The 21,818-nt window shown below is 42.1% G+C and overlaps 1 protein-coding gene and 1 long non-coding RNA gene across 4 annotated transcripts in view; one reads left to right on the forward strand and one right to left on the reverse strand.

Annotated features, from left to right (window-relative positions):
* large2 (LARGE xylosyl- and glucuronyltransferase 2) overlaps positions 1-21,818 on the forward strand; it is a 72,094-nt gene that overhangs the window by 19,410 nt on the left and 30,866 nt on the right. Inside the window, exons 2-3 of one of the 3 annotated variants that reach the window (XM_015051036.1) lie at positions 10,882-10,956; positions 13,435-13,531. The exons of 1 other annotated variant lie outside the window; for it this stretch is intronic. The gene's annotated coding sequence lies outside the window, so the exon portion shown is untranslated. The remainder of the gene's footprint in view (positions 1-10,881; positions 10,957-13,434; positions 13,532-21,818) is intronic. One more of the 3 variants, XM_015051038.1, reaches the window with a different exon arrangement.
* Positions 5,247-7,022, reverse strand: LOC106958886 (uncharacterized). Its single transcript, XR_001427242.1, has 2 exons — positions 5,597-7,022; positions 5,247-5,499 (listed from the first exon to the last, which is right to left on the reverse strand). It is a non-coding gene; the product is annotated as an uncharacterized LOC106958886 (long non-coding RNA).

The raw sequence follows: 21,818 nt of genomic DNA on the forward strand, positions 1-21,818 counted from the left end.
ATGACCTTAGAAGCGGTATGATTAGTCTTAGAGGCCCTACTATAGATGACCTTAGAGGCCCTATGGGTGACCTTAGAGACCCTGTAGATGACCTTAGAGGCCCTATGGGTGACCTTAGAGGCCCTGGTATAGATGACCTTAGAGGCCCTATGGGTGACCTTAGAGGCCCTAGTATAGATGACCTTAGCAGCCCTATAGATGACCTTAGAGGCCCTAGTATAGATGACCTTAGGGGCCCTATGGGTGACCTTAGAAGCCCTAGTATAGATGACCTTAGAGGCCCTATGGGTGACCTTAGAGGCCCTAGTATAGATGACCTTAGAGGCCCTATGGGTGACCTTAGAGGCCCTATGGGTGACCTTAGAGACCCTGTAGATGACCTTAGAGGCCCTATGGATGACCTTAGTGAGCTAAGTGACTTTTATCATCCAGTTTTTGGTAGAAAAAGAGAAAAACGGTAAAACACGCAAATGGAAACGATTGAGCTCATTTTAATTTATCATGCGATTAACTGATTTGTTGTTTATTGTGACAGGCCGAGTTACAAGGATTGATGCTAAAGTTATTCCAGCACTAAATGAGACTTCGAACAGTATTGATTCATCATCAGCTGCTCCAGGTTTATCTGCACATGTTGCCGTCCAGCAGGTTTTCAGGCTGTGACACAGACTGACCAGATGTGATGCCTGGGATGAATAATCTGCAGAAAGCGTTGGTCGCTGATCAAAGACCGAAGTGTTTGGGTTCCTGCAGGAGGATGGAGGCTTTGAGTCGGACTGTAGAGAAGCAACCAGTGTTGGTTTGGCTCCATGCAGCCATCATGTGCAGAGTTTTAACACCGCTTGTCCTGGAGGATGGAGTGTGTGTGCGTGTGTGTGAGAGATGTGGAGCATCACAAACGGTGAATGCTGCTGCTGGTACTGCTGATCAGAGGACGCAGAGTCAAGCTAAAAGTCTTGAGTCTGATGTTTTGTTTGAACTAGACCGTCTTTTGAAGGACAATTTTGTATACAGAAACTTCATAATGAATTTTATTTTTTGTTTCCGTTTTATTTATTTTGGATTTTAAAATTGTCTTCGAGTTCCTGCGTTCCTAAAAAAGAGTTCCTTCGAGTTCCTAAAAAAGTTTCTAAAAAAGTAACAATAACAATTGTTATTGCAGTTGTTTATTGCAATAACAATATAAGATAACAGGAAGTGAGCCAGTCGCGTTGAAAACTTAAATTCACATGACAGATTATTCTTTGTTCACAGATCTGCATGCTCACATCAGTCTCTCTGCTCGCTCAGGTTGGCAGCACAAATACAACGTCGCACACAGAAGGCTGATCTTCTTATAGCCTGCTAACGCTAATGCTAGCTAGCATCTGCCTCGGCTAGCTGCGTCTCCGGTAACGTAAACATTAGCTCGGTGACGCGCTCCAGTCGGTCAGCAGCTAATGATGTTTAAAACTCCCAAAGCTGATGGTTTTGTCAGGATTGTTGTTTTTTCTCCATTGTTTCTGCAGTGAGAGCATCATATCAGTAAATCTGAAAATATGATGAAATGCAGTTACTGTGTGCAGTTCAATGATATGAATCACACTTCTTTATAAATCTGAATGTTTCTGAAGAGCAGTGTTAGCCATATGCCATATAGTTGCCTGAAAAAGATCATAAATAGTTCAGTTTTATCGTTATCACAGCAGTACCACAAAATGTGGTGATAAAACTGTAAGTCCATGTTGGCCACTGCTCCTGTTTAGTGATGAAAACCACAGCAGAGCAGACTGTCACCAACCAAACACAGATTGATTTTATCATTAAAAAATATCACACAATAACACAAGTTTCACGATCCTCAGTCATCTTCATCAGGTCGTATCAGGTGGAGTCTTCTTCAAACCTTCCTGCAGGAATCCTTGGGTTTATTGAGTTCTGCATCTACCTGAGCCTCTCCTGCTCCTGAAGGCCAAAAAATCTTTTTCTCCTCCCCACATTTTCTTCTTCACATTAGCTAAATATGAAGTCAGACTCCGGCTTCAGAGAAACCAGGTCACCGAGGGAAGCGGCTCGTTTGCATGCTCTCTCCTGACCCAGTAAGAGAGGATTCAGCTGAAGATCCGACGGAGCGCGCCGCTTCCTGCCTGGTGACGGTTCCACTGAGCAGCAGAACCGAGAAAACCTAAGAAATCACCAGGCAGCCTCAGTACAACCCGTATTAATCTAATATTCATCAAACTGTTGTGTTCACTTAATTACCCACAGATGCATGCAGCGATGCTGGACAGTTAGAGACGAATGATAAATGCAGAATCACTATTTTATGAAGGTCTGACTCATCGTTCATGTAACCTCCTGATATCATTCGGGACGATGAACAGGCAGATTTTTATGGATTCTCAAACTAACGTTTCACATCTAATCAGTCAGAATCAGACATTTTTAGAGACGTGTTCACTGCAAAAACACACAGTTTTAGTCTCATTTCTGGCAAAAATAAAGTAATACACTTCAATGAAGACAAAACTAACTTAAAAGTTCATCTTATTTCAAGTGAAAAACTACTAGTTCCTTTGTCAGATTGTTTCATTAAAAATGTGGGGAAAATATCTTGTATTAAGTGAAATAATCTGCTGATGGAACAGTTAGTTTTTCATCCATACTGAGGAATTATTGGCTTAAAACAAGCTCATAATTCTCACAGAAAACTTACTTTTAAGTTAGTTTTGTGTTATTTCATGTGTATTAAGATGTTTGCACTAGAAACCAGACCAAAGTTAGCTGGTAAGATTTTGTGTTTTTGCAGTGAAATTATTAAAACCAAAATAAACCAAAGTCTTTTCATCGTCTCCTTCCTGCTCCTGAAGAGCCAGTCTTTCTTTTCTGTGTGTTTTCTCAGCTCTTTGTGTGTGTGTGTGTGTGTGTGTGTGTGTGTGTGTGTGTGTGTGTGTGTGTGTGTGTGATGTCAGATCTTCACTGCATGAGCGCGCCGCTCCACCTCTGCTCCCACTGCAGCTCAGGTTGGTGATGAGCGCGGCAGATTGGGTTTCACCGTTTTGAAGCCCCCTCACCGTCTCCATGGAGACCATAAAAGGCGTCGGCTCGTCGTTTGGAAAGAGGCTAATGAACCGGATGAGTCGAGCCGGCGCCGAGTCCAATCACTTGGTTTGGTCGGAAACAAAGAGGAGGGAAGAGAAGACGGAAAGAAGAATCCGGTTTAGATTCGGTGGAAACGTTTTGATCCAACCGATGAATTATTAACACACTGGGCAGAAACTACTTACATTTACTTAACTACATGTTTTGAAAAAAATCTACTTTTAGGAATATTTTTACTACGCTGTAATTTTTGCCTTGAGTAACTTTATTATGAAGTATTTTTACTCTTACTTGAGTAAAATATGTGGATTTTCTTCCCACTGAATGAAAAACAAACATGTTTTAACCAAAAGTCCACCAGACACAGACACACACCTGCAGGTTCTGTTAAAGTGTCATATTGACAGAAACTGATTTGGAAACATTTACTTTTGCATGATTTTGTTAATCATATGAATTATTTTTCATTTTCATCCTTAAAATACCAAGATTTCCACATAACTTTTCGTTTGGTAAGCTTGAAGTTTTTTAAATATGAAATGATAATTTGATCAGTTTCCCAGTACTTGAATAGACCAAATCCTCTTTTACTTCTGCATGAGTGCAGTTTTTGGATGCTCCGCCCACCTGGTGATTAAAACTCATTAAATCCTGAACTGGGTGGATAAAACTTCAAACCTTTAAACCAAACAGACCTGCAGCGTCTGTAGCTGCAGGTTTAACCAGAAACCATCACTTTGTTTGCTGGTGTCATATTTTTACCTTTTTTTGACCCAAATTATTGTCAACCTTTGCAAATTTTGCCCATTTTGAAAGTTGCAGTAGATTGTTGCTGGTTTTCTAAAGTTTGAGCTTCTTGATTGTGTGAATCTACACTGAGATGATCAGTTATGATCTGTACTTTTCATCTAATTAGATTTTAATTCTGACAGAAGAAAATTTGTTTTAGAGGAAAAATTTGAATCTCAGAAAATAAAACTGCACTTGGTATTATTATAGTAATGTAACACTAAGCATCTTAAAATGACGCTTTTTATTTATTTCTTGCAATAGTTGGTGTTTTTTTTCACTCTTTTGGTGATGACATAATTGCATGAAATAGAGACGTGATGCTGATGGTTGTTTGGCTGGAAACTCACTGAAACAAGCCAGACTCCTGATTTAAAATAGTTCAGAACCGTCTGGAACCGTTCTCATGTTCTGCACAGGCTTCAGGTGTCGCATATCAACGGTCAGAATGACTATAAAGATGGAAGAATATCAGCCGTTATGGTTGTTTTAAACTCAAATATTAGATTTAATTCCATATTTAAACGGGCTCTGATTGGACGGCAGGACGTTGCGGTTCAGGAAGAGGCGTTTGGATCTGGGTGAAGTGAGTTTAAAGCGGGAACAGAGACGCGATCCGGCCTCGGTGGAACTCATTTCCTCTGACAGGTCGGCTCACTGCCTTGGGGCTCAAACTGCGCTCTGTCCATTTTCATTTCACATGTGGAGCCGCGGCTCTCCTCCGGGTCAGACATGATCAGCTCACGCTCAGCTGCCAAGGCTGGAACCAAACTGGCTTCAAGACAGAAGCTCTTAAATACCAGAAGACACCAGCGAGAACTTTCCTGACAGTCCGTCTAAATGATGTAGAAACTTTAAAACGTTCCTGATGGAGCAGTGCTGCCTGGAATATTATTGGAGCTGAATTTAGGAGTTTAACCTCCAAGTCTCAAAGTTATCGACCTAAAGTTTCATATCTGTGTGTTTCTAATTGTTTAGTTTAGATATTAATGATTCATCTTTGGTTATTAGATGTTTGCTCAGCTCTGTTTGTCTTCCTGTTCCCATCTGAGCAGGAGTCAAAGCTCTGATTGACGAGGTTAATCTTTGTTTAAATGTCAGAGGTTGTCAATATGAGACGTGTGTGTGTGTGTGTGTGTGTGTGTGTGTGTGTGTGTGTGTTCAAGCTGAGCAAACATTCAGCCTGTGTGTCAGATTTCACCTCCTCCTGTGTTAGTCTAACACCGCTGTGCGATGCAGAGCGCCGGATTAGCCCACATCCTGCCTCAATCACCAGAAAAGCTCTGGACGAAATATTCACTGGGAATTTAAGAGTTTAAAAAATATATGATGCAGGTCATCAACAAACGAAGGAGGAAGAATGTGACAGGAAATAACCAGAACAGAGTTTATGTGGACGCAGGATGTGATGTCACAGCGGTGAGGCGTGTTGGGCGTACTGTGCAGGGTGATGTGTCTGTCTGTTAATCTGCTGCCTCTGGTGGTGAGGAGGTGTAAATGCCTCCGTTTCCTCCTGACATCCGGCCTGAAACTGACGGTGCAGCTGCAGGTGCAGCTCCTCCATGACTGATGCAGCCGTGTTGAAACGTTCATGGAGACGACGGGTCGAGTGAATTCTCGGCCCAGATTCTGTCAGTGATGACAAAATGAAAGGAAAAACAACGTTGAACCCAAAAACACAATGTAGGCGTTTATGTCTGCGTTTGTTCGGATCTGACAGATGAACCTGAGGAGATTGATGGAGGAGCGACTGCAGCAACACGTTTGGGGCCGAAGCGTCTCTAAGGGGAGCAGCGATGACCCGGTTATTCTTCAGAGCTGCGTCCAAACGGCTCGGTGTCATCGGTTCACGTTTGTTTCCTGAGACAGCCTGAGAGAGCCCGATCTTCATCACAAAGATAAAACAACGTTTTCCTTTCTCTGATCCGTCCTCAGAAGAACCCGCTGGTGATCGGCGGCAGGAGTCGTGCGGATCGGCTCCAATTAATGCGAATATTTTAAATCTTCATTGTTTTAACCTGGGAGGAAACACAAAGCCGCTCCTGCTCCTTCAGCGCCGAACGCAGAGCTAGAAGTTTGAACCTCCTCCCTCTCCTGCCTCCAACTGAAGCCACAATCTCTCCCCAAGTCCCCAAACTCATCCCAAAATCCGTCTCATCTCCGTTCCTCCCAGTTTTTTATTTTTTCTTCTTCAGCTGTTTGAGCTGCTTTGAGAAGTCAGAGTAAAAAAAACAGATTCATGTCGAGCCGAGCTTCACTCCAACTGGCTGCTAGGAATCCTGCAGGAAACAAGAGCAGCAGAAACACAAGAGACCCTCACTGGTTTTAGACAGAACTTACTGGTTTCAAACATTTCACTGGTTTTAGACAGAACTTACTGGTTTCAAACATTTCACTGGTTTTAGACAGAACTTACTGGTTTCAAACATTTCACTGGTTTTAGACAGAACTTACTGGTTTCAAACATTTCACTGGTTTGGGGATTATTTCCCTCATGTTTACAGTTTAGAGCTCAGTTAAAAATAGATCAATGAATCCCATCCCTCCCAATAAAGCTAAAGAATCATAAATTCAGATTTTGACCTTTAACCTCCATTGCAGTGGAGCTCCATATGGCTGCTGATTGTTTGATTTATTAAACTAAAGTAATTTGTCCGTCCATCTATCCGCATCAGTGTAGAACATCTACAAAAAGTTATTTTTTTAAGTTTGTTTTATGATGTAACTTATGAGTTAATAAGGAGAACCTGTCATGAGCCAAAAAGCAGAAATAATGATGATTTTAATGAAGCCTTTATAATTAGATTGATCAACTAATGCCTGCTTCTAGATGATCCTGCAGTTCTTCAGCTGCTGGCAGATCAAACTCCAACAGGGGAAGCCTTCGGTGTTCTCTGAATCATTGACTTTAATGATCAGAGTACATTCAGCTGCAGATATTACAAACAAGCAGAGCAGAAAATTAACACCAGGGCGGCTGGAGGGTCCCAGTCTGTGACTGGGAACGCCTCCTCCTCCACCGCCTCCGGTCTGAAAGCATGTCAGCCTCTGGAACCGGTTCAGAGCTGCCCTGTTTGCCCATTTAAAGAGGCAGTTTTATGTAAAATCGACTGTTTTGAGCTTCCCATCATGTTAAAATGTTAAAACAAACCTAAAATGTTGCTTTGATTCTTTCATGCATGTTTGAGAAATCATTTAATCTCCACGGCAACCCATTCAGCTGTGGACCTAGCCCCGCCTTCGAGGCGTAGCTCCTCCCACTCTCAGCTCCTTCAGACTAGCCAGCAGCTATTGGCACACCTGGTGGAACTGCTGAGCTCATCATAGGATCTGCTTCTCTGGTAAAAATGTTGTTAAAGGTTTAACAGAGAAGCCATGTTCAGACAACTTCCTGAAGGTGGAGCCTCACAGAGCTGGAGCTTCTTAAAGAAACAGAGGCCCAATTTCAAGCCGTTAAATCAGGAAGTCCAATTTGTTTTAAGTCATATTTGATATAACATTTGTATAACAACATAATTACTTGATTGTGCGATAAAAGGAAGATATGTGCCTGAAAAACTGGTTGATTCTTATTTGGATTCAGGTCTAAACTTTGACTAGGCCATTCTATCAGATGCATCTGTTTCGATCTAAACCATCCGCTGGCTGTATTTTAGGGTGGTTGTCCTGCTGCAAGGTGACCTTTCACCCCGGTAACGAATCTTTTGCAGCTTTTCAGAATTCTTCTTCTGGTGTTTCGCTCCGTTCAGCATTATCTTCTGAATAACCTCTAACTCACACTAGCGGAAAAACTTTGCTGCCATTTCGTTTCCTGATGTTTGGCAGTCGAGTTAAAACTGAACTTCATGGATGGAAGACGTTGGTTTGACGCTGCGGCTGTTTACACAAACTCCTATCCTCCCTGAAATCCTTTCAGCTCTCTTTATGTTTTAGAAAACAAAAGCTCCAGCAGTGTGATCACACATGATTTCTCCTCGTTTGAGTTCTATGATTTGTTTCGTGGCGCTTTGAAAATTCAGACATCAAAGCTTTGACTTTCAGACTGTCGCTCTGCAACTCGCTAATTGGTTTCAGTTTGATGAAGTCTCTTCGGTTTCTAAACTCTCTGCCGTGTTTCCCTCGCCTGTTTCTGCCTGGTGAGCGTCTCAATGTCTGATTTTATTTGTTTACATCAGAGATTAAAGAGAAATTAGGAATTAGGAAAAAACTGAACAAATGTGGGCTGTTTGGAGAGACTGTGTTTATAAAAATATATCAGAATCACTTTAAGTTGCAAAGCTGCACCTGAATGAAACTTTAACTCCAGGATGTTCTGCAACCAGAGCTCTGGTTTACTGAGGGCAGGGCTTAAAAATAATAGATGAAAATTGGCAAGTTTGGATGCCTGATTATCAGAAAATATTCGCCTAATATTTCAGCCTCAGTTATACTAATCTTTTAACATCATTACACGTTTAGAATAAACACAAAAACTTCCCACCAATATACAAGAACTTAGTTAAATGGTTAAATCAACAAACACACAACTGGTGTCAGTAAAATGATGAAACTAATAAACTACTAAAAAGAGAAAATTGTGAAAAATATTCAAGAATAAAACCAACAAAATCATGAAAGTTGATTTAAGAGGAATTTGGAAATGAGGCCAACTGATTCAGATTAGACTTTGTGTTCTCCACACAGCAGCTCCAAAATGTGGAAAACGGCATGAAATAAAATACAGAATCAAAGATGGCAGCGATATCACAGAGAAATGGTATAAACAAAGTCCGGTGTAGCATGAAACATGCACTTTAAGCGCTTCTGTTTAGAAATATAAACACTAAGTTTCACCATAATGGCGCTCACTCAGCTGATCTGCATCAAATTCCCGACCAAAAATAAGCCAAACATTTCTCTGTTTCTGGGGGATTTAGTGTTTCACATGTTTTATTCTTTTCATCTTTTATTTTTCTGTCCAATAACCTAAGAACTTTCTGTTTTGTTTTGTTTTATAAATATGTAAGTTTATTCATGTGAGAAAACAACAGTTATCTGTTCATTTAGTCAGTATTTACTCTGGTTTCCCTCAGAGTTTTATCAGCCTGGCGGGCCACCAGGCTGGCTGGAGCCCCGCCAGGCTGAGCGTTGCTTGTTTATATATTTTAGGCTCCCCCCCCCCCTATTAAGACTTTATAGTTGCTGTAAGGGAATTGTTAATGTCTTTAAATAACACAACTACTTGGTGATATTTTCAAACTTCCTGTCATCTTTAAACATTTTTTAACTGAAAAACTTGGCTGTCCTGGCGCCGCCACCACCAGGCTTAGCAAGTTTTCTCAGGGCATAAAAATTTTAAAATATAAAGTTCTTTAAAATAATTCAGCATCATGAAAGATTTCTGAAAGTATGGTCGGCCTTCTTGATACAAAATAAAAAATGGCTGCTTATCAATGAACTTCAGATGACGTCATTAATCGGTAACTTTAATCCGTATCTTTACATCATGATGGTACCAAAAGCTGCAGATTAATCAGTGAAAACCAAACGAAGCTGCTTCTGCCCGGTTCGGTTTGCTGCCATCTGAAACGGAATGAGCCGCCCCACACTGGGCCCGGCCCGTTCCGTATGGGGCCCCTCAGGCCATATGAAGCAGCTTTAATGGCTGCTGCTGTTTCACACTACGAGCCAATCTGGCGGCGCTCCTGCAGCCATCAGAGAGCTGTTACTTCACTACAGCAGCAATAAAAGCGGCCCGGACCTCCTGCGGTGCCGGATCGTTCCAGAACCTCCGCATCTCACTGCAGTGATGCAGATCAGAGCGTTGTTTATGTCAGGACACGGATCCAATCTGGAGTTTCCAGGGCTCTGGCGCGGAGCGGCCATCTGGACCGGGGAAACCAGAACAAGAATCTGCTTTTATCTGCCCTCCGTCCAGAGAGCGTCGCCTCCCCAGACGTCGCAGAATGGAAACGACATTCGACAGAAACAACCAGTGAAGTTTGTTATGGTGCAGCTGCTTCCTACAGCTGATGGCTCAACAAGATGGCTGCCGCTGCGCTCTGGGTCGGAACTGTCTGCGATTTCAACACTGGGGTGGAAAGTTGTACGTTTCCAAACTTTATTCCTCATCTAAGCTGAAAACATCTGACTCATCCCTGTCGGTTCGGTACCGACCCATTCAAAATGTTTACATCTGGAACCAAGAGCAGAAATGCAGCGTTCAACTTTAAACATGGCATGGAAACCAAGCAGAAAGGACTCCCAGCTATCGCTGCGGTTTCTCATTCAGCTGGACACAGACATGTGGACCGAACCAGAACCTCCATGCTTCTGGAGAACAGTCGGCTGGAGTCCAAGTCCAGCTGTCTGTAGCGTCCGGTCGGCCCAAACGACCCACAGCCTATAAAATGCAAACTGGGAGATTTCCAACAGCTACTTATGCTGCATTCAGGTGCAGCTGGGAAACTAGGCTTTCTGCAAAAACTAAAACTGCAAAACTTAGTTACTGTGATTTTTATTTTTAGTTTTTTACTTTTACATGCTTAACTATAAACATTTTTATGAAATCTTTATATTATTAAAGATCTAAAAATGCCTTCAGATTGTTGCAATTCCTTAATTTTTTGGGTCATAAATTCTTTTTCTGTTTCGTTAGAAATTTTTTACAGATCTTTACTTGTGATTGAACAAAAACATTTCAGGTGCAATAAATGGTCCCCGGGCCACAGTTTGGGCCCCCCTGCTGTAAACCCGTTAACTTGGGCTTGTCTGGGTTTAAAATCTTTGAAGTCGTGGCATTGTTCTTCGTTGGCATGTCGTTGGCATGTCGCTGCTCCAGCAGCAGAGTAAAGAAGGAAAGCTGATGATTAGAGGAGCAGCGGCTCTGTCTGCTGCTCGGCTTTCATCCTCTGAGGCCTTCACCGCCTCACGTTCAGCTCTTTTTTGCATCTTCTCCTGTTTTCTAGTTTTTTCCAGCTTTTCTTTTTAAACTGTCTGATTTGTGTCCGTTTCCTCCTGTGTGTTCTGCAGGCTGGATTTTCTCCTGAAGTCTTTTCGTCACCGCTCATCGGTTTTCTCATGCTGGGATTTACATTAGTGAATCTGGTAAGGACTCTGTTTCTTCCTTTAAATTGGCTTTCTGGCCATTAAGGTGTGCTCTCACCGTGTTCCTATCGTGTCGTGTTATTTGTTTGCTTCTCTTTTCTGCGTCAGCCGCTGGAGGAGTTGCAGAGGAAATTATTTATATGTGCTGGAGGCATTTTTTGTTGGGATTTAGCTCAGCGGCGGCGCCTCATTCAGAGGAGTGAGCTCTAAAAGAAGCACCACAGGCAGATCGATACTGCAGAGCTTCTCTTTTATGCTCTGAGGGACCATATTTGTTAAATGGAAGAAACTCGCGTCACACAAATAAGGCCGTCCAGGTGGGATTGAGATGCAGGAGCTCATTTCTGAGGATATTGATTTGTTTCCTGATAAACATTTAACAGGATTTGCTTTAGAAAGGTTATGATTACAATCTGGTTTTATCCTTATCACAATATTTCTGTGCGTAGATCAATACTGTAATCAATATTAGTCTGCTTTTAATCATATTTATGATATTTATATGAATAGTTAAATGCTCTCAATGGTGGGAGCCGCTAGCTACAAACTTAGTTGTGCTAATGCTAAAGCGCTAAACCAATATGGTATCTAGAAGCTGATGCTAAAGTGCTAATGCTAAAGCAATGGAAGACTGCTGAGTTACACAATGCTATACTTAGCTTCCCACCACAGAGTCGACCAATCACGTCTTGTTCTTGACTCATTTTTCTTTTTCTTTTTTTTTCTTTTTTTGGCAATCTTTATTCAACTGAAAGTTTACTAAACAGCTAAATAAATCAGAAATTACACAGAAAAATTAATTCAGGGGAAGCTATGTGTGCTATTCACTGTCAAAGTTAGCAAAAATGCTAAAACACTAAAATGAGAAACTAGCTGCGCTGTTAGCAGGTTAGCATGACTCTTTCATAACTTCATCCAGATCTAATTAGTATGATTTTTTTTTTTTTTTACCTAAGAGGGACTCGATAAAAAAAACATTTAAAATATTTTGTTTAATATTTGTTTGTTTATTTAAGGATCCCTGTAGAAACTATTCTACAAAACTCCTGAAGCCACAAAGTCAAAATCAAGCGTCTCGACAATTAAAACATTTTACAAACATTGAAGAAGAACAGCACGAAATACCATGTTTGTTAAAAATAAACAATAACAGTCTTTACTTACGGTGTAGATGTATCCATCAGTTCAATATTATTTCATTATTTATTGTAGATTTTAAGGTTCTTTTTAAAATGTACATGATCACCTGGAGTTATGATCGTTCTCCTCCTGAACCACGAAGTTTTTCTTTTCTATCAGCTCAGTAAACAGTTTGTTTGTTTTCTGCTGTCAGCTTTTTAAACATGTAGAATATGTGCGGTCCAGTTTCAGAGGAGTTTCCTGGGTTCTGGTGCTGAAGCTGCTCTGACTGGAGCTGGAGGCCCAAACTGCTGATGGGGGATGTTAGCCCAGTTCCCTCATCGTCCCTAAGACTTTCACACCTTGCTTTCGATTCACCGCCCCCGTCCTGAGCGCCACAGTCTGCTGCAGCGGAGTCATCCTGATGAAGATCCGAGTGAAGGATCGGTCCAACCCGCTGGCTTCATGAGACAGAACCGGCTCATGAGTGCCGAGCTAACAAAGCGGCGCTAATGAAAACTCCCTGCTGGATGAAACCCAGGTCTGTCTGACCTGCGGTGGTTCTGCTTCAGCAAACGGCGCCGCCAGCAGGAAATAATAATAAAACAGCAGAGTAACGCAGAGATCAGGCAGGTTTTCACGCCTCCAAAAACAAAAAACTGCCACAATAAATCAGTTGATCAATTAATCACATGATAAATTAAAACGAGCTCAATCATTTCCATTTGCAGGATTTATGGTTTTCTCTCTTTCTTCTAAAAACCGGATGATAAAACTCTTCCCTGCTGATCATCAGATGTCTAGAGACTTCATAGTTCATTTGATTTTTTATTTCTGTTATTTTGTTTATTCATTCTGAATATTTAAAATTGCACCAATCTCCTAAGCTGATTTTGGCCGACACCATTTATTTATTTTTTTTTTTTCTGAAATGTTAAATGTAGGAAGAAAGTTGCTGAGTTGGCAACAGTTGGGCAACTATTGTTAAGTGTAAATATGCAGACATGAGTTTCATCCGTCAGTCAAACCTCTGAAAGCGACGCTACGGAGGACAGTGGCTGATTTTAGACCTTTGAGCTGAAGGAGGTCGGCTTCATGTTGTCTCAACTATCTCTTCTTCTGAAGAACGATTTTCTTTACAGACACTTCATAGTGCATTTAATTTGTTGTTTTATTTATTCATTTATTGATATTTAAAATGTCTCCCAGTTCCAGAGTTAAATGTTTGTTAGAATTTAAAGTTTCACATCGTTGAGAATGTGTTCTTGCATTATTTTGCCATTATTATTGTTATATTATTGAAAATAGTCTCAAAACAACAACCAACCTTTTCCATCCGTCTACCCCACTCCCGTCCAGAGCACCTCTGACCTCTGACCTCTGCCTCTCATTGGACGGTTCAGACACGCCGGAGGTCTGAGCTGCTGAAACCTGACTGACTAACCGCTGCAACGAGGTAATCCCTGTTTCAGAAACGCTCTGACCAAAGGACCGGGTCAGAACATTTCCTGAGTCACAACCCAAATGTTCAGCAGGGTGTTAAATATCTGCCATCCTCAGTGAAACGCTGCAAAGTCAGCAAAACAAAACCTCCATGTCAGACTATCAGCTGAGCCCAGCTCCCATCATGCTCTGGGGAATGAAACGGCATGAAACATTAACGTTACATTAGTTACAAACCTAATCTCAGATATTCCTTAATAAGTCATCACTGTAGACTCTTCATGAATACCAGATGACAAACCAATCCCCAGTTTGTTGTTTTTTAAAAAGAGCATGCTGTAAATCCTGTAAATAAAGGAGAAATGTTACCACTTTAAATAAAGCAGTCAGACTGGAACGCTGTCGTTCAGCCTGAGGTCAAAGAACCGGCTGTTTATTTTTCATATGGCATTACATGCATTCATTCAACAGAAAGATGTTTTTCATCTACTTAATGTTAATGTTTATGGTAAATAAAAACCTCACATTAGGTTTCAGAGAAATGCAGAGCGTTACATAAGACCACGCAACGCCTTGATGATGCAGTGATTCCTGCAGAGTAACGAGCATTGAGTTCATATCTTGTGCAGCTCATGGAAACCCGACGGTGGTCACATGTTTCTGTCCTAAAACTGGTTTTATGTCACATCCTCAGTCATCATTAGACATAAACGTGATTATAATGGCATCATTTCACCATTTAAACTTTATTCCTGAAACAAATGATTCTGCTGAGACTTTTACTCACCAGTACTGATATCCAGTTAGTATTGGGTCCTGTACTAACTGGGATCAGTTAGTACTGGGTCCTGTACTAACTGGGATCAGTTAGTACTGGGTCCTGTACTAACTGGGATCAGTTAGTACTGGGTCCTGTACTAACTGGGACCAGTTAGTACAGGAAGGAACCAGTACACATCCAAACCAGTGTGTTTTACTGGAGTGGGACTCATTTTCTGCCTGGAGTTTCCTGTCTCAGACTGGAGGGGGAAACCGGCCCAAACGGCCCACCGGGAAATGACCCAGTACTCCCAGTTAACCAACCTGGGCCTAGACTTTGTTTTTATCCAGCACTTAAATAAAAAAAACATTGACCCTCCAGGCGGTTTGGAATCTGATGAGTTTTATGGATTTAATGAACAGGAAAAAGAAAATAAGTTCATTATTTGACCTGTTGGTTCTGCTAATATTCACGTTAATAATTAGCTGAATTCTGGGCTCCTTATCTTCGCTTCACTTTGGGATTAAAATCATCTGTTTCTTTGTGGTTTAGCAGGATTTTGATAAAAACTAAAAACATCAGGATGAATATTTCAGACGGCGCTGAAAACACAAAGCCGCCATAGTTTTGTATAAATGTACATGTACAGCAGCTAAATGAGACGTGGCGGTAAAAAGGCCATCACTGCCAGATTGTTTTCACTGCAGCAGTTTTCACACAGCTCAGTGCGCCGAGAACGGCCCGTCAATGAGTCAATCGGTCAATCAGCAGCAAGCAAATCAGTAGCCTATCTGGTTATTGATTATCTGTCGGCTCACAGAGACATAGACGAACTGTTTGGTTGTGAGACAAAAGAGTTTTGTTCTGGGGACTAGAGGGGAAACATGAGGAATATTTCCTGGACCCGTTTCTGCTTTAACGGCCTGGAAACACCAACATCAGCCTGGCTCAGCCTGGCTCAGCCTGGCTCATCAGGCCTCAACACTCCACAGTGTCACCTTGAAGTCTGTGGAAATGTGAAACCCGAGTTGATCTTGAATTGGTCCTGACTGCTGAGTGTTGACGAGGGAGAGGAAATCCTTTCCGGCTGATTTCCTGTAATAAAACCTCTGATTCTTTACGCCGTTTTCATTAATAACTTCTGTGAAGTCGCTCCAGACCTGATGGAAACGTGTGTCTGAAACAAATAGGAGTTTCCCTGCTGCAGCGTTCTGGTCAACCGCCATGATGTCTGATTTTCACTGGTTACACTGTAAAACTGAGTTAAAGTCACTTCTAACTCAGAAGATTTTAATAATCCAGACCCTCCCTGCAGCGCCTCGGTTTCATTCAGCCAGTAATCAGTGGACAGTTTGGGGTAAAGGTGACTGCTTTCTTAATGTCAGAACATAAACAGAGAAATATCCTAACTTTACCAACTAACGTCTCCGATTCGCTCTCGCTCTCCGTCTCCATGGAGACGATGAAAGCAGAAGTCAGCGCTTTTTTAATTGAATATTTCCTCTGATGTCGGCAGATTTTATTAACGTATTGGAATGTAATCTCTGTAAGACAGCAGATTCAGCTCAGACAGGATTGAATGTGTTTGCAAAAAAAAAAAAAAAAACACCCAACAGAAAATATGGAGCAAAAAAATCTGATGGAAATATTCAACCAGTTAGAAAAGTCCAGCTTCCTCCCACTGCAGAGCCAGTGAGGAGATGAGGCCCAACTGGTCAGGTTTTGGGTTTTGAAGGTTTTCCCAGTGTCAACACAGACATCTGAGGTCGATCAGATTCAGGAAAACCGCTGACTTAAAACCTTTCTGTTTCTATACACAGATATAATGGACTGAATTATAAACGTATGCCTGCTCCAGTGCAGCATGCTGACATACAGCAACAGCTTCTAAAACCTGGTAAAGAAAAAAATAACACAACTCCACTGGAGCAGCAAATGTAAAATAACTAATAAACCCAAACAATAAGTTAAATACATGTAATAATAAACGGAAACAACTTTCAAAAGGTTCAGAAAATGCAACTAAAGTTATAAATGTCGGATGAATAATAAAGCATGATGTCTCTCAGAGCACAAAGCATAGAAATACACTGAATAGATCTGCCCTTATGGATTGGGCACATCGTCACCAACACCCCAACTAATGATTTTTCTATATTGGGAACGACACAGATAGTATCTGATTGGTGGAGATGAAGTGATGATCTGCGGTTTCTCCGGTGCAGTCGGCCCGTTGGCCGCCTGGTTGTGGATCTGAACTCAGAAAATGCGGCTGGATCCGTTTGGCCAGCAGCACATGGAGCCGGACCTTCGCCGGCTTCTCCATCTTCCCTCGCTGTCCTCTTCTTCACAGAGAGTAAATGATGAGGCGCTCCAGAAGAGCCATCTACTACATTTGTTATGACTGGCGGAGAAATGAAGGGCGAAGATTGACGGAGGGGAAAGTAACGGACGGAGATTGAAAGAGACAACATGTGATTGGTACAGTGAGAAGCTCTCATTAATGGATGTCTGCTGCTGCTTTTCGGCCTCACAAACAACAACACGCGCCTCCTTCCTCCGCTGTCAGGGAGATGAATCTCCTGCTGGCGACGGGAAAGAAATGGAGCTCTGCTGGGGAAATTAAGTCACAGCTATACTTAATCATTTACCTCCACTCCTTGTTCTTGCCGTCTTCCTTCTCTCTGCTCTTTCTCTGTTGTCCTCTGCCAGCTGACAGCTGAAGTGAGGAATCGGTCCGGTCTCTAAACGAAATCCCGGAGCTCCCAGAAACCGACGCCTCTCAGCACTTTGTGACCCACATGAGCGGCGCTGAATTCCTGCGCATCAGCAGAGAGGAGCAGGACGGATTTCACTGCCTGCTGTTGCATAAGAGCTGCTGGAGTGACGAAAGATGGTTCAGTACAGCGAATGTTTCTGACGAGATGAGGCAGAAATGCGGCACAACGTGGCTAATTCAGTTAGCTTGCAGTTAGCTTACCCTCTGGGTGGTTAGCTGACTAGAACCTAGCTGGGAAAGCAAAACCCAGCAGTCCGTCCGTCCATCTGTCCCAGTTTAATCAATCCTCCATCCGTCCCAATCACATCCATCCGTCCGTCCGTCCATCCATCCATCCATCCATCCGTCCGTCCGCCCGTCAGGACAGACGGACCAGTTAAAGCACCAGTTCGTTCTGCTTTTGTTCTTCCAGCTCCAGTGAAAACTGCTGCCGTCTAAAACCTCTGGTACTCAGAGATAATTCTCCCTCTCTGTCCGTAACGGTCAACGTTCAGTCGAAACCTCGTTTCCATAGAGATTAAAAGCAATATCAACAGATCAGAGATGCAGATAATCATCTTGATCGTTGATTCCTGTGATCCTGAATGGATGCAGCATTTTATGGGTAAAAGCTGCAGAAGAAACATTCAGAACCACTGAGGCCCACATCATTTAACCAGTTAGTCTGTTGTTCAGTAACTAACCATTAGAACCAGTAATCTCTGCAGATCCTCACTGGGAAGCCAAACTCCTGCATAATTAACACATAAATCCACGTCTGTCATAAATAATTCTGCACTATGGAGAAAAATTAGAGTTTTTACATTTTAACCAGAAAAGCTGTTTGAATGTTCATTTTATAATTAATTAGTTTTTTCCAATCACAAAAACAAATGTTTACTATTTTTTTTATTATTATTTAATAGGATTCAAAATTAAAAAGCATTTAGAAAAGTGACAGAAACGAGAGCTGTGGGTCTGAAGTCAGTGTGAACTAAAATCTGTTTAATCGTCTTCCAGGTGCATTAAAGGAAAGTTTGTACCTCGGATGAAGATTAATTTAAAATAAACGAGCACATAAAGAGAAAGCGAGTTATTGATGAAATGTTTGGGCGTGTGAACGTCAGCTCATTGATCGGCTGGGCGGCATCATGGCCGCCTGACAGCGGCGTCCTCAGCTGACCTCAGATCAGCTGAGGACGCCGCTGTCAGGCGCCGACAGAAACTGGGATTTAATTTAAACCGATTCTCATTCACGTTTTTCACAAATACAACAGATTAAAAACAATAAACCAGCTTCAGCGACAAACTGATTTTTACTGCTTAATGTCTGTAAAGTCCTGTGGATAAGATGCAAAAACTTATCTTTTATTAAATAATTCCTAAAAAAAATGATTAAAATAAATAAATTAACTGGGAATAAAACTGAAAATAGATAAAAATGTAATTAAAATGTATACATTTAAGCACAATTAAAAATTATATTCGAAGGAAATAAAATAAAAGTTAGATGGGAGTTAAACGAGAAATGTTGAAATAAAATGTAAAAAGTAAAATGAAAGTAAACAAAACAACAATAAAATAATATAAAATAACATTAAATTAGTTTTTAAAAATTTATCAGGAAATGTACCATTCACAGCATTTCCTTCAGGTTGAGGTGTGGACTTTAACTAGACCTTTTCTCCTTCAGCCGTTCTGTGGACAGTTAAAACCCTCCACCCGTCAGACTCCCTCAGGCTCAACAAGCAGGAACATCGTTTATTTTAAGAGCCTTCCTCCCGTCTGCGGGTCGGTTTCCTTCTGCCGTCTTGATTGGCTTTTAATCAGAACCGACGGATCCGTTTAGAGAGACATCGCTCCACAAGCAGGATCCACATCCTGACTGACATGCTGCCGTTTCTCCTGCCGGGCCGAGGCTTCGCTCCAACCCAAACACATTCCCACTTCGGACTCGGGCCCAGGCCGTCTGCTTAACCTTGATTTTTAAACTGACTGGACGCAGCAGATTGTAACTGGAAATAAACTACATAGAAGCAGAACTCGTGAGAACGTTCAGCAGCAAGAAGGAGAAACGAACCCAGCGGTTTAAAAACGATAAGAAAACCTCCTGGTAGCTGCTGAGTGGGCCGGGGTGTACTTACTTTGATCCAGCTTGTTCTGGTTGGACACGGTCGACCCTCAGATACAATCGGATCTTCGTTTCACATCTGTGCTGCCATCTTGTCGTCTCACTGGACTCGTTTTGTCTCTCAACCAATCAGGATCCTAACAGCAGCGGTTAAAATCTTCGATTCTGTCCAGACGGATCATGGCGCTGCAGCCGCTGGGCCGGTACCGTCACAATGGCACCGGGCCACAATCAATGGAGCTCATTGAAGCGTGGTTCAGCCCAATGGTGCTGCTCTCCGACCCGATCCAGTCCGAGACGTTTTGGTGGAACGACGACGTTCCCGTCCGATAGAGAAACCAAACATCTGGTCTGGATCCGTCCAAATTCTGAAAAGTTTGGATCCTCTGTGGAAGAGGAAGCTGGAGGAGCCGATCAGTTTCCTCCTGCTTTGGCTTAAACACAAAGTTTAGATATTTTATACAAAACTTTATTTTGGGGGGATATTGAGGTGAATTTCAGATTTGATGTTTGTTACTACATTAATGTTTATGGAGCAAATTGATCCATTTTTATGTCAAAATTAATAAGTCAGATCAGACAAACAGCTAATGATTATTTTAGTAATTGATTACTGAAGTGCTAAGGAAAATAAATGGTGCTCCTGGATTGGCTGCATTGGAAATGGCAGCCAATCGCAGGTCAACTAGCCTTAGCATCAGTATTTCAGCTTTTAAGCTGCATTTACTTCTGACCATTTTAGATATGCTCTGTGAAAAACCCTGTCAACATTTTGGAGTCACATTCCACATAAAAATGTTCACAAACTGAACGAAGAGGCCGAAATCTACTGCAGTTTCCATCACAGCTACAGATTAGCATCGGTTTGATTCTGCGCTGTAAGAAAACAGCCACTAGGGGGCAGTAATCCTCACATGTTGCTCCTTTAATCTTCTGAATTCCTCTACACTAATTACACGCATTAAAACTGTAAACTTTTATTTATTTTGTTTAAAAAAAAGCTTTTTACAGCTATTTCCTTGAGTTCATCAGAAGCCCTTTGGGTTGTGGCAGAACAGTTCGGACATTTTGTTGAGTCATTCAATTCTGCAATGAAACGTTTGTTCTGGCTAAACGTGTCCAAGATATAAATAATCCTGCAGATAAAAATGTTTTTCAGCTGCGTTTCTCCCATGTTTTCTGCTCCAGAGAGGAGCGCCGCCTTCATGTTAGCTCAGCTGCTGTAGCTGACGGGAATAAAGTTCGGAGGAGTTTGAAAGAACCCAAAGGAAGCTTGTTGGACGGACAAACTGTGGGCTGTGGGTGGTGCTGGACGCGTTTGTCGCTCCGGGCTTCTTGTTTCATGCTGCTCCCACTTTGAAGAGCTCATTTAAATCCTCTGTTTTCCTTTTCTAATATGTGGGCGTTTCTTAAGCTAATTACCCAGAAACGGTCCAATCCGGATCCTCGATCTCCCCGGGAACGCGGCGTTCCGGAGGGAATTTCAAGTTTTGTGCCAGAAAGTTTTAAAAGTCAGAATTCTCCAGTTTAGTCGTCGTATTGATGTGGAATGAAGGCGGCTTCGTCTCCAGGACGTTATGGATCCAGCAGCTAAACGCGCAGCGGCTGATAATAGATTCCCGATGCGACCTCTGACCCTCTCTGGTCCTGATTCGCTGTGGAAGGAAGTGGAGTGTGTGGGCAGCCGGAGCGCAGCAGCACAGAGGAGCTGCTGTGTGTGGCTCAGAGCGCTGTGTTGTTGGATTATTTCTGCTGTCCGTGTGTGTGGGCGGCGCGAGTTTACTCGGAGAGATGAAGAACGGCGATCTGCTCTGTGGATTCAGAATAACTCGGCTGATCTTCGTCCTCCTGCTTCTGCAGCTGCAGCTCACTTTTCCTTACGTTTCTCATCTGAGTCACGACGCTAAATATTCACCTTTTCACTTACATCAAAAACACAAACTTCAAAGCGTTTTATGTTAGACATAAGTTAGAGCGTCATTGAAAGTGAGCAGAATAAAAATCTGAAAAGTGTGGAGTGTATTCTTGGAGAGCCATTTTATGCTGCAGCTGTTTTAAGGTTTGTCTCGATCAGTTCTGCAAATCTGTAGCGGACATGTTTGTCTGTTTCTTTCTACAAAACGGTTCAAACTCCGTCACACTGGATGGCGAGCCCAGCTGGTCTTTGACTAGGCCGCTGTAAAGCCATGTTCACACAACAGCCAAATGAGACCCATGTTTCTGACTTTTCCTTAGCAGTCCAGTCTGAACGATCCAGTTTGATCCTTTCACAATAAGAAAATCCATTTCCATTTCCACACAGCAGCCCCTCCCCCACTCAGCTCCTTCAGACTAGCCAGCAGCAATTAGCAGCCGCCTGAGCTCGTTATAGGAGCTGCTGCTCAGAGCAACGCTGGTGAAAACGTTAAAGGGTTAATAGAGGAGCCATGTTGGGATGACAACATGGAGGCGGAGCTTCAGAAAGAGCAGGAGTTTTTAAAGAGACAGAGGCCCAATTTCAAGGCACTGCATTACAAAATCAAATTTCTATTAAGTCATACTTGATATAACATTTTAATAAAAACTGAAGTTAATATAGTTACTCGTACTAAATACAGAATACGTCCCTGTAATTTAAGTAGCATAAACGACCAGGAAAAAAAAAGTAAACA

This window comes from Poecilia latipinna, unplaced genomic scaffold, assembly GCF_001443285.1.
Source record: "Poecilia latipinna isolate Pla-1442-1.1 unplaced genomic scaffold, P_latipinna-1.0 Scaffold1025, whole genome shotgun sequence".
NCBI lineage: Eukaryota > Metazoa > Chordata > Actinopteri > Cyprinodontiformes > Poeciliidae > Poecilia > Poecilia latipinna.